The sequence below is a fragment of the Canis lupus genome, chromosome 15 (assembly GCF_003254725.2).
Source record: "Canis lupus dingo isolate Sandy chromosome 15, ASM325472v2, whole genome shotgun sequence".
Lineage (NCBI taxonomy): Eukaryota > Metazoa > Chordata > Mammalia > Carnivora > Canidae > Canis > Canis lupus.
In genome coordinates this window covers 20,108,582-20,123,073 of record NC_064257.1, presented here as the reverse complement: position 1 = coordinate 20,123,073, position 14,492 = coordinate 20,108,582, and the positions used below count along the sequence as shown (strand labels likewise).

General features: G+C 41.5%; 1 long non-coding RNA gene across 1 annotated transcript; it reads left to right on the top strand.

Moving 5' to 3' along the window:
• The first annotated feature begins 587 nt into the window (after window positions 1-587).
• Window positions 588-14,280, top strand: LOC112654350 (uncharacterized). Its single transcript, XR_003132933.3, has 3 exons — window positions 588-2,244; window positions 12,988-13,094; window positions 14,085-14,280. It is a non-coding gene; the product is annotated as an uncharacterized LOC112654350 (long non-coding RNA).
• The last annotated feature ends 212 nt before the right edge of the window (window positions 14,281-14,492 follow it).

Here is a 14,492-nt window from a genome sequence, read left to right as displayed (position 1 = left end):
CCTCCCCGGGCGCCCACCCGCCGCGGCGGACCCCGCAGGCCCAGGCCTCCCTCCGCTCCCGCCGCTGAGCCCAGGCTGCCGGGACGCGGGCACAGCCTCCCTCGGAGACGGAGGGGACGTGACGTGTGTGCTCAACAAGTCGTGCGCCTCTTTGCAGCCGCGCCGGCTTTCCTCCTCGCGCACCGACTTTTTTCGCCGAAGGCACGGGGCACAGACGGGGCGCGCCCCCCCCCCGCCCTCCTCGTTCTACGCCCCACCCGCAGCGGAGACGCCCGTGGGCGCGCAGGGAAGCTGGTGGCGGGAGGAGGCCGCGGTCCGAGATCTTGAAAGATCTGCCCCCGCGGCCCTCCTGTCGCAGCCAGCGAGGCCTCGCCCTTCTCCGCCCCGGGGACGGGCTCCAGGACACGCGCAGCCCCGCAGCCCCGGGCCGCCCTCCTGCGCCCCCGCCCAGCCCCCCACCTGCGGGCGGCGGCGCCTCCCCCCGCCCCTGCACCCAGGCGCCCGCCTGCGCTGCTCCGCGCGCCCACCCCGCCCCTGCACCCAGCCCCCCTCCCCCAGGGAGCGCGTCTACCAATGCACGTGGCTTAATCGCCACCGCGCATTATTTGGAGCAGCAGAGGCCCCTTACTTCGCTCTTCCCTAAGGCTCACCCTCCACCGCTGTCCATACTTAACCTCTGGGCGCTACACCAGTTGCGCGCAGGCTTTCCGGGGGCGGCGGGCGGAGAAGACGACGCTGCCTCCCCGCGGGCTTGTCCGGAGGCCCCGAGCGCATCGCGCAGAGTCACGGGCGCACGGAGCAGCGGATGCTCCGCCAGCCGCAGCGACGAGGGTGACACTCGCGGTCGGCCCGGCGTTCCCCGAAGGAATGAGCCCCCGTGGGCGGGAAGCGTAGGCCTTCCCCGTGGCCCTGCGCCGCGTCCTGACCCACGGGCCCCGGAGGCTCCGCTGCCTGTGCCTGCAGGCTGACCCCGGGCACTCACCCTCTATCTTGCTTGTCTTTTCCCGGCTTCCAGAGCAAGCCTTCAGAAGCATAGTGGTCCTATCTAAAATTCGTCTAGAGTTCTCCATTTCCTGCAGGAAAATGGCCAGTTTTTTTTAAAAAAAATTATGGAATAGAACTGCATTTCCCAAATTTTAGCATGCATCAGAATCACCGCGAGGCCTTATCAAGAGATTTCCAGGACTTCCCTGCTTATGCTCAGCTTTTCGCTTTCAATAGGTCTAGGGTGAGGCCCAAGAATGTAGAGTCTTAACAAGATCTCGGGTGATGTGGGCGCTGTCGGTCCGGGACCCACACTCTGAGAACCCCTGGCATCCATCATTCATGATCTGGCCCCTGCTTATTTCTCCTGCTTCATCCCTCACACCTGCCCCCACATGTCCCAAGCAAGGCAAACTGATTAACTTAGGCTATGCTTTCCAGATAGCACCCCCTCAGCCTCACTTGCATATGCTCTTCCCTGCCAGGAATCCTGCCCCCTGCCCTTTTCCCCAGGTCCCACTGCCCCATCCTGGCAACTTGTTCAACCTCTAACATGAAGCCTTGGGATGCCTTGCCAAAACTCCCCGGTTCCACATTTGAGTTTAGGTCCCACTCTTTGTGCTGCCTCTGTACCCACTCTTCCCACCTGAAGTGTAATAACTGTAGGGTCATTTGTCTGCTTCCTCAGTAGACTGGGTAGGCTAAGGCCAGGGACTAGCTAGCTTATCCCTGTATCCGCAAGTGCCTAGTACATTGCTCAAGACATCGCAGCTCAATAAATGGGAGCAGGAGAGGGAGGGAGCAAATGAGAGTGAGAGAGGTGACATTTTTTCAGTGCTGATGATTTTAATGATGTTTAAAGACAAAAAAGTGACATAAGGGAAGTAGCAGTAACATTAGAAAGGACAGAGGGGGAAATGGGGAATTAGTATTTAGCTTTTAGCATGTATCAGATACTGAGTTAAATGCTTTGCATGCTTTGTGCCCCCCACCAAGTTCATATGCTGAAACCCACCCCCTAACATGACTGTATTTGGAAGTGGGGGCTTTCGGAAGTCATCAGGATAGAGCCCTCATGAATTGGATTTAGTGCCCTTGTAAAGGAGACCCCAGAAGGGCCTCTCAGCCCTTCCTCCTTTTCAGGACACAGTGAGAAGATAGCCATCTATGAACCAAGAAGTTCAACTGTGCCAGAAACTGCCAGTGCCTAGATCTTGGACTTCCCAGCCTCCAGAGCTGAGAGAAATAAATGCCTGTTGGGTAAGTCACCCAGGGTGGGCAATCCTAGAAGACGAAGACAATATTACCTCCTCTATTCCTCAAAAAAAAACCCTGCAAGATAAATATTACATGACATATGAGAAATTCAGGGCATGGAAATGTTAAGGACTTGGCTCAACATCACATAGTCTTTAGCTCCCCTGACTCAACAGTCAACTGATGTGAAGGGCTTCTCTGGATACTGTTGAGTAGTCTCGTTCTACTATCCTTAATGCTATATAAATTTTTAAATGACCAACCAAACCAGACAGGTAAACATCTGTTATAATGACAAGACCAGAGCAGAGTCCTTTCCTTGTCCATATTTCCATTATACCACATTTTACTATCATAGAGGTAACTATGATAGTACTAACATTAACTGGCAAGAAAATATGTAAATGTATGAAAGGCATGATAAGTAAAATGTGTGCTCCCTTTGATATTTGTCCAAACCTCACACACACACACACACACACACACACAAGTGAGCTTTTTGGAAGTAAGTGGATATTATGGTTATTTGGGATAAATCTTCAATTAAACATTTAGCTAATTTTCTCTAAGTATACCAATGTTAATAGATAATAAAATGAGTTCTATATAAAATGGGGAACGATGGGATGGTAGAATAAATCATTACTTCCCTATAGTGATGTTTGTTTTCCTTGAATGTAGGATTAAGCTAAAGGCATGAAATTCTGACTTTAGCTGCATACTGGAATCACCTTCAGAGTTCTCAAAGGTCTCAATGCCCAGGTTGCACCTCAGACCAACTATATAAGAACCTCTAGGATTGGCATCTTGGCATCAGGACTTCTAAAGCCTTCCAGATTATCTTAATGGGGCTGAGACTCACATCTTTTGAGATGATCAGCAATGGAACTCAAACTTGGCTATTCATCTGAATCACCTGAGAAATTGTAAAGGCCTCCACCCACAGGCTCCTCCAACGAGGCTCTGATTTGGTCTGGGTGGGGCCCAGTTCTTCCTATGGTTAAAAGCAACCCCAGGTGATTTAGATGTTGAGCCAGGGTTGAGAATCACTATGTTAGAGCAATGGTTCTCAGAGCAGAGACCCCAGAACAGTAGCATGGGCATCACCTGGGAATGTGGTAGGAATGCAAGTTCTAATTCCCACCTCAGATCCACTGAGTCAGAAGTGCTTGGTGAGCTCCAGGACTCTATATTTTAACAAGTGCTCCTAATTATTCTAATACACACTGAAGTTTGAGAACCACTGCCTTATAACAGGGTATTAGCGGTGTCATTCTCCTTTAGAATTAAGAATTCACCATTATGTTCAGCAAAGATCTATTGAGCTCTTACTGTGGTGGTTCTGAAGATCATTTCTAACAAGTTTCTGGTGATGCTGATGCCGCAGGGCCAGGCATCACACTTTGAGAACCACTGTCCCATTATATGCCAACCCCTAATATTAAGTATTAAGAATCCTGAGATATGTATTACTTTTTATTTTCAAAAGGAACTGTAAGAGTGGAAAACTCCCTTTCTTTCCTTCTAGCTTCTTTGACGGGTCTAACAGATAAATTGATACAAAGCAGATTAACCAAGAGAAAAATAAATTTTGTATGTATGGGAGCCCCAAAGACAGGCAGTTGAGGCTCATACACTACCCTGAGCTAAGAAGACGGGGTTAGGGGTCTGGGACCTCAAGGAGGAAGAAGACAATTCATAGGAGGATGAGAAGAACAGATGTTTAGTAAACATGTTTGCCATGCCACACAGATAAATATTTCTAATGCAAAAGTTATCTTTGATCATTCCTATATCCATTCCTAGTACAGGCCCTCCATCTAAATTCTTTTTAATTAAAAAGAGATGCAAAAGAAAAGAAGTCTTCCTTGAGTCTGCTGGGTCTTCATTGCCTTCAGCTCAAAATCATCCATATGCCAAAGGGCCACATTCTGGGGTCATGTACTCTGCTCCCCCTCAGAACTTACCCCAAAATGAAACCAATATGTTGTGGCTACATCAAGCTTATAAAAAGAAATTTCTTGCCCCTAATTCCCTAAAGTAAAAAGTTATGGGAGGATTGTGTGTGTGTATATATATTTATTTTATTTTATTTTATTTTATATATATATATATGATTTTTTTTACCTACTCTTACATACTGGGTCAAAAAAAAAAAGTGTATTCAGAACTAAAAGCTACAGGGACCACAGCTATAGACCTCAGCGATTATACTAGATTACACAAAAAGTTTAGGGAAAAAAAGATGATCCCTTCCCTCCTCAAAACAAACCACCAGATCCAGAGCATAAAAGCTGATGAAAAGTTCGCCCTCTCTGGCTACACAAATGAGCCAACCTGCCTTCCCCCAGAGAGGCAGCAGCTCTTCTTTCTAGAGTAGCTTTAAGAAGAAAGAAAAACCTGTCATTCTCAAAAAGTAAATACTGTCCTCCTTGGTATCTTGGTGTGAATGTAGCTATATAAACCCTGTCCATCCTGACCTACAAACGTTAAAAGAACCCCTGGTTCCCACAGCCTGGGCTTCCTTCCAGGGAAAAGCGTAGAAGCACAGATCACTGAAAGCAAGCACTGTGTTACTAATCTTTGCCTCTAGTCAGGCAGCCAAAGAAAACCCCCAACCAGAGACTCAAAAGAAGACACCCCAGACCATGAAATCTCCTTTCATCCTTTTAGCTGCTTGAATTGATTTTAGGCTACTAACCTGGGTCCTTTAGGGGAGAATCTTTTGGGGATAAGCTCCTTTTCTTAGGAGGAGACCCTGCCTCTCAACTTGGCAATTGCTTTTGAAAAGTTCCAAAATAGGCCGCTAAACTGCATTTTCTTCCTGAGACTCCTTTAGGATCAATGGCATTTCTGTGTTTAACAGATGAGAGCTCCGGGGAGAGGGTCCTAAAAGATCTGCCAGCCACAACATCAGGTGCCGAGTTGCTGACAAGAGAAAAGCTCTCTGAGAGTGATCCCCCAGCCTGTGTTTGCCTCTGCTTTTTCAAATAGCCACAACGTTAATTACTACATCAGCTACTGAACTACTTCCTCTAGAAGGCTCTTAAAGTTTGAATGAAATCTCCTCCTACCAAGGCTGGAGGAAATAATAGTCACCACCAAACTGCAAAATGTCACACAGATTTCTTTTTATAGGCATATACACTTAAATAAGCAATGCAGCTCCAAGAAATGTAATTAAGTTACTTAGGTGAATGGAGAACAGCAGTAAGTGGCCTTTAAAAATATCAATTGTGAAGGGGAAATGTAAAGGGAACAAAAAGTAGATAAAGATAATGACAAGAAGGGCACGTAGGAACATTTGGGAAGGGAGTTGCTGAGTGGCAAGGTGGCCTTCATTTGGACAGGGTCAGTTATGCACAGATATCTGGCATTGTTTCATTTTGGAGTTGATCTCCATGGAAAAGATAATAGAAGCTCAATTTTCATATCAAAGGACTCAAAAATAGATTATTACCTGAATTTGAGAGTAGCAGTGAGGTTATATAAGAAAATGTTCCTGTTCTTAGGAGATGTCAGCTGAATTTACACTGAAATGCCCCCCCCCCCCCCGCCAAAAAATGCTTATTTAAGAATAAGAAGGTTTCTTATTTGCACGTGAAAGTAGGAAAGTATCTCCATATACCTATGTGTGTAGAGAGGATACAAATGTGACAAATGTTAATGAAAGGTGATACAGGTGAATAGAAGTGAATTGTAATAGGCTTGCAGCATGTCCGCAGGTTTTTCTTTTTTTCAAAAGTAAAAAGTTTAATTAAAAAAATTAATTAATTAAATTGCTGCAAAATAAGTTACCCAAAGGCACAATACAAAAAGAGCTTACAACGAGGGTCCTGAAAAGAGGTTTCAGTCTGTTCTAAAACCCATTAACGGGAGATTGGCGATGTGTTCCGCTCTTGTGTAACAATTATCGTCATTAGAGATGTGGCACACAGGTTTAGCACATCATATATTCCAAGTATTGCTAGCATCCTTCTCTGCACCATGGTGACCTTTTTAATATTCGGCAGATTGATTTCCAGGCCATTCCCACTACCCCTTGTTTATAGCTTTGGTTACCCAGAAGAAAATGAGCAAGACTGGCCAGCTGTGAGTCCTGCATTTCTGTGCTCATCACTGCTCAGAATCACATTTCTCTCTCCCAGAGGCCTCATAACAACCCTTATTGTTGGTCTGGAGATCAGCAGCACCAAGAACCTTCTACAAGGATAGGTTCAAGAGCTGTGAGCCGCTGTGTGAGTTCCTCAGAGGCGCTCAGTCGAACACCGGTAGCAGATGAGTACTTTTCTGTACTGCAAACTATGACAGTAAAATTAAAAACCTCTAGAAAAGGTAGCATGTATACAACTCTTGAAACCATGACATGATCACGTTATTAATGTCTTTTTCCATCATTAAATCACCTTTACTTGTTCTCATGAATTTGGGGATCCATAAAAATGTCTTTCCTTATGCGAAATTTGCATAGATGCTGATCCTACTGATTGAGGCTAAGGTTTCCTCTAAAAATGCCTGCAACAATCAACCCCCCCCAAAAAAACAATCAATCCCTACCCCCTAGTCACACCCAGATCATGAAATAAGAGGAAGTTGGCACCTGCCTTAAGCTTTATGACTTAGAATTCCCTAGCAGACCCACATTCCTATAAATAACAGATAAAAATGGAATCAAAATAAGCCGGGGGGGGTGGGAGCCAGGGTATTCCATTTCTTCAAGGCAGCTGCTCTGTTTCTGTTAGATTTTCTAGGTGGTAGGAGGTTTAAAAAAAAGATTTTGATTTCCAGTACTTGGTCAACTCTTACTTGCACAGATTTCTTATCTTTTGGGGAAAACAAGCAAAAATGGAAGAATTAGCTAGCATGAAAATAAAATGGAACAGAGAATGATTTTTTCCCCACATGCCAGAGAATATAGAGAAAAAGATAAAAGTTAGAAAAAGTTCATCGCCTCTTGACTCACACGGATAGTGCAAATCAAAAATTTAGATGTGGGATCCCTGGGTGGCGCAGCGGTTTGGCGCCTGCCTTTGGCCCAGGGCGCGATCCTGGAGACCCGGGATCGAATCCCACGTCGGGCTCCCGGTGCATGGAGCCTGCTTCTCCCTCTGCCTGTGTCTCTGCCTCTCTCTCTCTCTCTCTGTGACTATCATAAATAAATAAAAAAAAAAAAAATTTAAAAAATTTAGATGTGTTTGCAAGGTTGACACAGCAAAAGAAGAATGTTCTCTTTTCCTTTCAGAAATACTTGAGTAAGAGGACTTCTATTTGAGTAGCTCAATATATATGGAGAGGAATTATACATTCAGTCGTCTTTATCAGTGAATACAGAGCCACATTCTCAAGAAAAGCTCAACAAGTATAAAACGAGTCATAAACGGAAAGCTAGTGTCACCCCTTAGTTATTCAGCCCTGTAGAGAATCTTGTTGCATATGTGAAAAGTTCAGAAACATGAGTTTTGCTCTTCAAATCAACAGGTCTTTGTAAAATGTGCTTCCTCTAAAAGGAGTCCTGTTCACTTTTATGTGTTTAAAGTTCCAAGTCCTAATGGAAGTTACTTGGGACAGGAGGGCGAGGGAACAGTCCTGAACTTTTGTAGTAACTGGGGATGGGTAGATATTAGTAAAATTTTACTCGTTTTTATTCTAACCAAGCATGATGACAGGACTGTAGCTTTTTCGAATACCAAGGGATTGACTAGGGCCAGTTTGGGGAGGAATTTCATTAGCTTCCATTTATGGGATATTGGTTTCTTTCTTCTGATATTTTTGGCAAGGCACCTTTAGGAACTAAAACACTAGCACAGACCAGCATATTGATTTGCTTATTCCACTCACAGGATGCCCCCTTAACCATAGCTGGTGGGAATTCAAACATAGAAAAGTTAACTTATTAAAAATATGAATAACAGGCAAATAGAAGATACAGTCTTTGGGCAAAATAATTAGTTAAACATAAGTTGAAAAAAAATAAAAAATAAAAATAAATTAAAAAATAAAAATAAGTTGAAGACAGCTGGTTTTTCATAACTTAATCTAATCCACAGCTACCTATTACTGCATGCGATCCCAACATACTTAAGCTACACATTAACATTTTATGTAAAATAGATTACATAGATACTTGAATCTACACTGTGTGATTTACTGCATGAAAAACGTTTAAGCCTGAGTTCCTAGTATTTTACATATAAGAATTCAGTCTACATGTTTGATAAGACTGAGTTATCACACTTGTGATATTTCATTAAAATCCACTATCTAAGTGCTTCCTTATTGACACTCAAATAGTATCATAAGCATGTGGATGAGACAATGTAGGTACACAGGAGCTTTGACGTCCTAGTCTCAGGAAATCCTCATTTTCTGTTTCTTTAAAAGGAACATATTATTAAATTTAATAAGCACCCCCTGTTCTGTGTATAACAAACCAGGATACTTCATTTTGAAACCCCAGACATTTTACTCACTGTGCAACTCTTCTGCACGAACACTCGATTCAAGTCACAATCTGCAATCTGAGATCCTGAAAGGACAGATAGGGACTGCATCACGTGATTGGGAATGCAGAGTCATATCTCAGCTCCTGTAATAACCATCACAGGAGAGCAGATGCGAAATGCTAATGCCTGTCTCCTTGATGTTTTGCAGACTAGGGAGGTTTTCCTAGTAATTTATAAGCTTGAAGTCATAAGCACTTCATTCCAGTGCTTCATTCCTGGCTTAATCAGGAGTCTCACCTGAAGGGTGGCGCTTGCTACTTCTGTCAAACAACTAGGTTTGTTCTGGGTTCATACCAGTTATCATTACTCCACATAAGAATCAAAGCTTATTTAAGTCTCCTACTCTCAGATGTACACAGTATCCAGTTAGAACGATGGCTTCTGCTGATGATGAAGATAAATGATTATCTCCTTTACAAGAAAATTGTACTAATATCTCTATTGTTTCTTTCTTCCTTTTTTTTTTTTTTGTACTAATATCTCTAGAAGCATCTACGTAAGAACCATTTCTTTCCTACCAATGCACCCAAATAGGGGAATGAGTGGGGAAATATAAATGGAATGCTGGTCATAAGAACACATGCCCTGAGAATATTTCATTAATTTAAAAATGAAACAAAATTGAACAAAAATCTCGGAGAATAATGGATAAATGATAAGAAACTATATGGTCCTTCCAGTTTATTTCCTGAACTCTGGGATCCTTAGGAAGTGATGAGATTTTCCTGAAGAAAAACTTAAAATTATCACAGACATATATTTGTCCCATTGAAGGCAAGTGTAAACCCCCTGGCAAAACACGTATTTTGAAACATACATATCCATAAAATTTACTCAGGAGCATCTGACTTCTCTTGAGAGTTATAGGAGATGATTCAATCAGTATATTCACTTGAAAACAGAAATCCAAAGTCTGCAGTCAAGATTTATGACCATTTTATTACTTTTTTCCCCCCAAACTTTTCACCAGCCCTTCTACAGGCTGTTATATCCTGATGTCTGTGGGAGGTTTCTAACTCTGTTTCAAAGTTCCAAAAAGAAGAGAGTTTACAGCATGTTATTTCTGTAGACCATCTAACTATTGAAATCCTTCAAAATTCCTTAACAGAAACTCTGTGAGGATGTGCTCTACCCACACAAGTTGATTAGATTTGTGTCTAGGGTATCAATTAAAAAAAATAATTTTGGAAATAATCATCAGGATTATAACCTATAATTTCATGATTTTTGAGTTTTCCAGAGTACATATCAAGTACTCAAAGCAATAATACAGTAATACACATTTTCCCCTAACCTTGTTCATTAAAGCTATTTCGATTTACATTATCTTTAATATAGCAAAGACCTTTACTGCTTGCATTAGCATCGCAATTTAATAATTCAAATATAGCATTTTCTTCTGTTAGCATTTATAATTTCAATACAATTTATAATTTCAATATAATTTATAATTTTGCTTAAAATATTTGTTTGTTGCCAAAGTGTAAATTTAAATATATCTCAGGGGTTCTAATTGGATAGAAGAGTAAGAAGGCATTCCTTAAGAATGAATGCATTCCACTATAAGAAATCACCAAAGTTATCCAGAACCAGCTTTTTGTCTAGCTGGGATGACAGCTTTTGAAAATAAACACTTTTGGGACACCTGGGTGGCTCAGTGGTTGAGCGTCTGCCTTCGGCCCAGGACATGATCCTGGGGTCCTGGGATCGAATCCCACGTCAGGCTCCCTACAGGGAGCCTGCTTCTCCCTCTGCCTATGTTTCTGCCTCTCTCTCTCTTTGTGTCTCTCATGAATGAATGAATGAATTAATTAATTAATCTTTAGAACCCTCCCTCCATCAACCATATAACCCCAGTGTTCACACCCACACAACTTGCACACCCAAGCAAGAACACTGGAGTCACGTGCATTGCTTCTCACTACTCTGTGGTTGGCTAGATTCCCAAAATTCCAGAGTCACTGCCAATCCATTAGTGAAGTCATGACTTGACAATCCAGATCCAAGTGCAGGCCACCATAGTTCTGCAAAGAAGCAGGAGCCCACTTCCTCAGTGCTAACCAAGGACAAGAGTGCCTGCCCTTCCCTGAGCTCTTGACATTTGCAGCTTTCAAAACTTTGGGGTCTGGATTGGTTCAGTGTCAGCCACCCACAGACTACTTCAGTTTCCCTCCTCAGGGTGTCAGGCAGCTTTTCATCTTATATTCTCCAAACACAAAGTCATTACTCCTCTAAGGAAGTAATACTGTGAGTCAAAGATAGTTTTACCCTGCTATTTATGAACCTTTATATCTCTGTAGGAAGATGAAGTTTCTTAATGCCTTTTATGATTCCTAGGCAAAATTTTGGCACTTCTCTTGAGAGAGATTTAAAAAAAGTAAACTCTGGTATTCTATACACAGATTAACACAACTGAAAGTGTCTGCTATTCACCAAGTGAGTGTCTTGTGATTTAACAAATACTTAGGAAAAGTATTAACTTTGGTGTTGCGGATGGAAATGATGGAATATCAACCACAGCCATTTCCCAAGAAAAGTTACTGAACCTAGAGACTGATCAGGCTTCTTAATAGACCAGAAAATAAAATAGGGAAAGACAAAATAAGGTCAAGTGTGAAAAAAAGTTTCCAGTCTGAATGATGAGGATAATACTGATGTGATGAACAAGTAAGAGCTAAGTAATTGGAGCTGATTTAGGATAAGAGAGTATTAGTTTAGTTGGAGAAATATTACTTTTGAGCTAATAGTAGAACTTGCAAGTGGAAATATCTAATGGACAGTTTGAAATTTTAAAAAACAGAGCATGGTTAAGGATTAGAAGTTACTATACAGAACTGGGAGTCTTTCACTTTTAAAGGATTGTAGCCTCACAGATGAGCTTATTAATAATGGCAAAGAGAGGGATGAAAAAGATGAGTCATCAAAGAGGTCAAAGAAAGTATGGACAAAAAGACAGTGCAGTGTTGACCTGGAAATGGAAATGAGTGTCAGTGAAACAGAAATCTGAAAAGAGACAAAACATGGAAAATCTAAAGATAAATTCAACCAGATGGAAGTCAACAGTATTGAATGTCGTGGAGAGATCAGAGGAGACAAAGTCTGAAAATAAACCTTTGGATTTTATACAAAGGAGAAAGTACAAATGTTTGAATGCCAACTATGTGCTAGGTGCTGCTACTTCCATGAAATGTTTTAAGAAAAATCTCCAGCAGCGTCCTTGGATATGGAGACACAAAAACCGAGAAATCTGGCAGGGAAAGAACTGAGCAACACCAAGTGGGCCTCAGGGGAACAGTAGGGTCAAGCTACAAGGTTTTTTTGTTTTGTTTTATTCTCTTGTATCAAGGTGGGGCAAACTACTTGCTTGAAAGCAGGAAGAAACCTAGAGGGAGAGGGAACAGAGGGGTTATGATAGAAGCTAAGTGATTCCAATGGTAAATGTTAAAAATGTGAAGTTTTGACATTAATTACAAATAATTAGCAATTTTATATTCTCTATCAAAGAGTTAATTTCATTTAATTATGCATGGAATGAGTCTATGGTTCTTTATCAGCTCTCCTTGTCTCCCTGCCCTTTGCTTTTACGGCTTTGCTTTCATAAAAACAAAGTCTTTTTCATTCCATTATACCCTTGTGAACAGTTAACTAGTTTTACAAAGAAATATAAATTCTGAGTAATCAGCCTTATTGTTGACCCATTTCTACATTTATAAATTATTTTTTTTAAATCCACCAGGGAATTTCAAATCTTCTCTAAAAATCAACCAGATGTTGCTCACATAATTTATTATAATAAAAAAACTCCTAAGGGTTTTGTCTCATAGCAGCGATACTCCAACTCCCCCAAAATCATTTTGCCTTCCAATAAACTGATATATTATTCTGAAAAGTATATAAATGAATCTGTGAAGCAGAATAGCTACCAAAAAGTGATTTCCTCATTTCTTGCATTACTAAGCTCTTCCAAATACCAAGTATTAGAATGCAATATTCTAAACTGGCAGTTTATTTCCTGTATTTAGAGTAAAATACTGTACTTCTGACAATACCTTCTCATCCTTGTCATTCCTCTAAGCACTAACCGCCCAATTCCCTAGGACCAAGAACCAGTCTCAGCTGCATCAGCTGCTCCCTGACATCCTTGGCTAACCTCCCGTGCCTAAATGTCCCTTGGGCAAGATAAAATTACAGTGTGATAGGATATCATTTTCTCTAACAATTAAATCCTACCCTCGACATGCAGACAACAGCGACTTCATCTCTGCCCGACAGCTAGCCACTTCTGGGTGATGATTACTAAGTACAGTTACTTCTCCGGAAACCAGAAGCAGAGACTCAAATGAGTCACGGGTAGGTATTGCACACCGAAAGGAGGCAAGTGGGCTGAAAAGAAAAGCCACAATGCCTGATTTCATTGCCACATTAAATAGAAAGCAGAGTGGAACTCAGTCAACAACAAGTCAATCTAGTCTTGGTAGGCAGTAGAACTAAAAATACTCGAAACTAATAAAATTATTCAACCAGTGGCAATAAATATTTATTACCTTTAAATTCGAGCTGACGTTTTATAACTTGAGAAAGGTGAGAATACAAGTGAAGGAATAATTGTAAAGGTATTTTAGAAGAAATATCCTATAACTATTTTACAAGTTTACTGAATCTCATGAGCTATTGATGTACACGAAGCTACTTTGAAAACTATAGAGTGCTGTAAAATGTTATTCTTAGCGTAAGAAAATTCAAGATATAATTATTAAATGGCTGTGACTGTTGGGCACATGTTATCATAAGCCAGTTATGAAATCTACTCAATTATTATTATTTTTTATTAGATTTTATTTATTTATTCTTGAGAGAGAGAGAGAGAGAGTCAGAGACCCAGGCAGAGGGAGAAGCAGGCTCCATGCAAGGAGCACAAGGTGGGACTCAATCCCGGGTCTCCAGGATCACGCCCTGGGCTAAAGGCGGCACTAAATCACTGAGCCACACAGGCTGCCTGAAATCTACTCTAAATTAATGTTAAAATGTTTGAAGGTGCTTACGCTGCTATCCATAAGGTTTATTGGCAAAATAAATTTCAGAAATCTTGTTAGTCCTTAAGGATAAGCAGATGTCAACTGTAATATAGCATTATTTAGAAACTGATAAATCTAGAAGTTATCTAAGAATAAAAATTTCAAAGGTATTTTTTTTCTATTTGTCATTGTAAAAGCATTTGCCAAATCTTATGCAGAATTCTTTAAAAAAAGAAAAAAATACTTGTGTTACAATCTCCCTATTATGTCTCTCCTGAAGTATTGATGTCAAATAATGATAAGGTTCTTTTTTACTCTTCTTCAGTAACACAAATTATAGGCAAGACTTCAAGATACTCCAAAGAAGTGCTTCTCAAGGGCAGCCCTGGTGGTGCAGTGGTTTAGTGCTGCCTGCAGCCTGGGGTGTGATCCTGGAGACCCTGGATCGAGTCCCATGTCAGGCTCTCTATATGGAGTCTGCTTCTCCCTCTGCCTGTATCTCTGCCTCTCATTTTCTCTGTGTCTCTATGAATAAATAAATAAAATCTTAAAAAAAAAAAAAGAAGTGCTTCTCAAACTTAATGTGCATACAAATCACCTGGGGATCTTGTCAAAATACAGACTCTACTTCAGTGGGTCTAGGATGGGGCCTGAGAGTCTGACATTGTGCATTTCTAATAAGCTCCCAAAGGATCTCAATGCTGTTAGTCCGGGGCCAGTCTTTGAGTAGCAA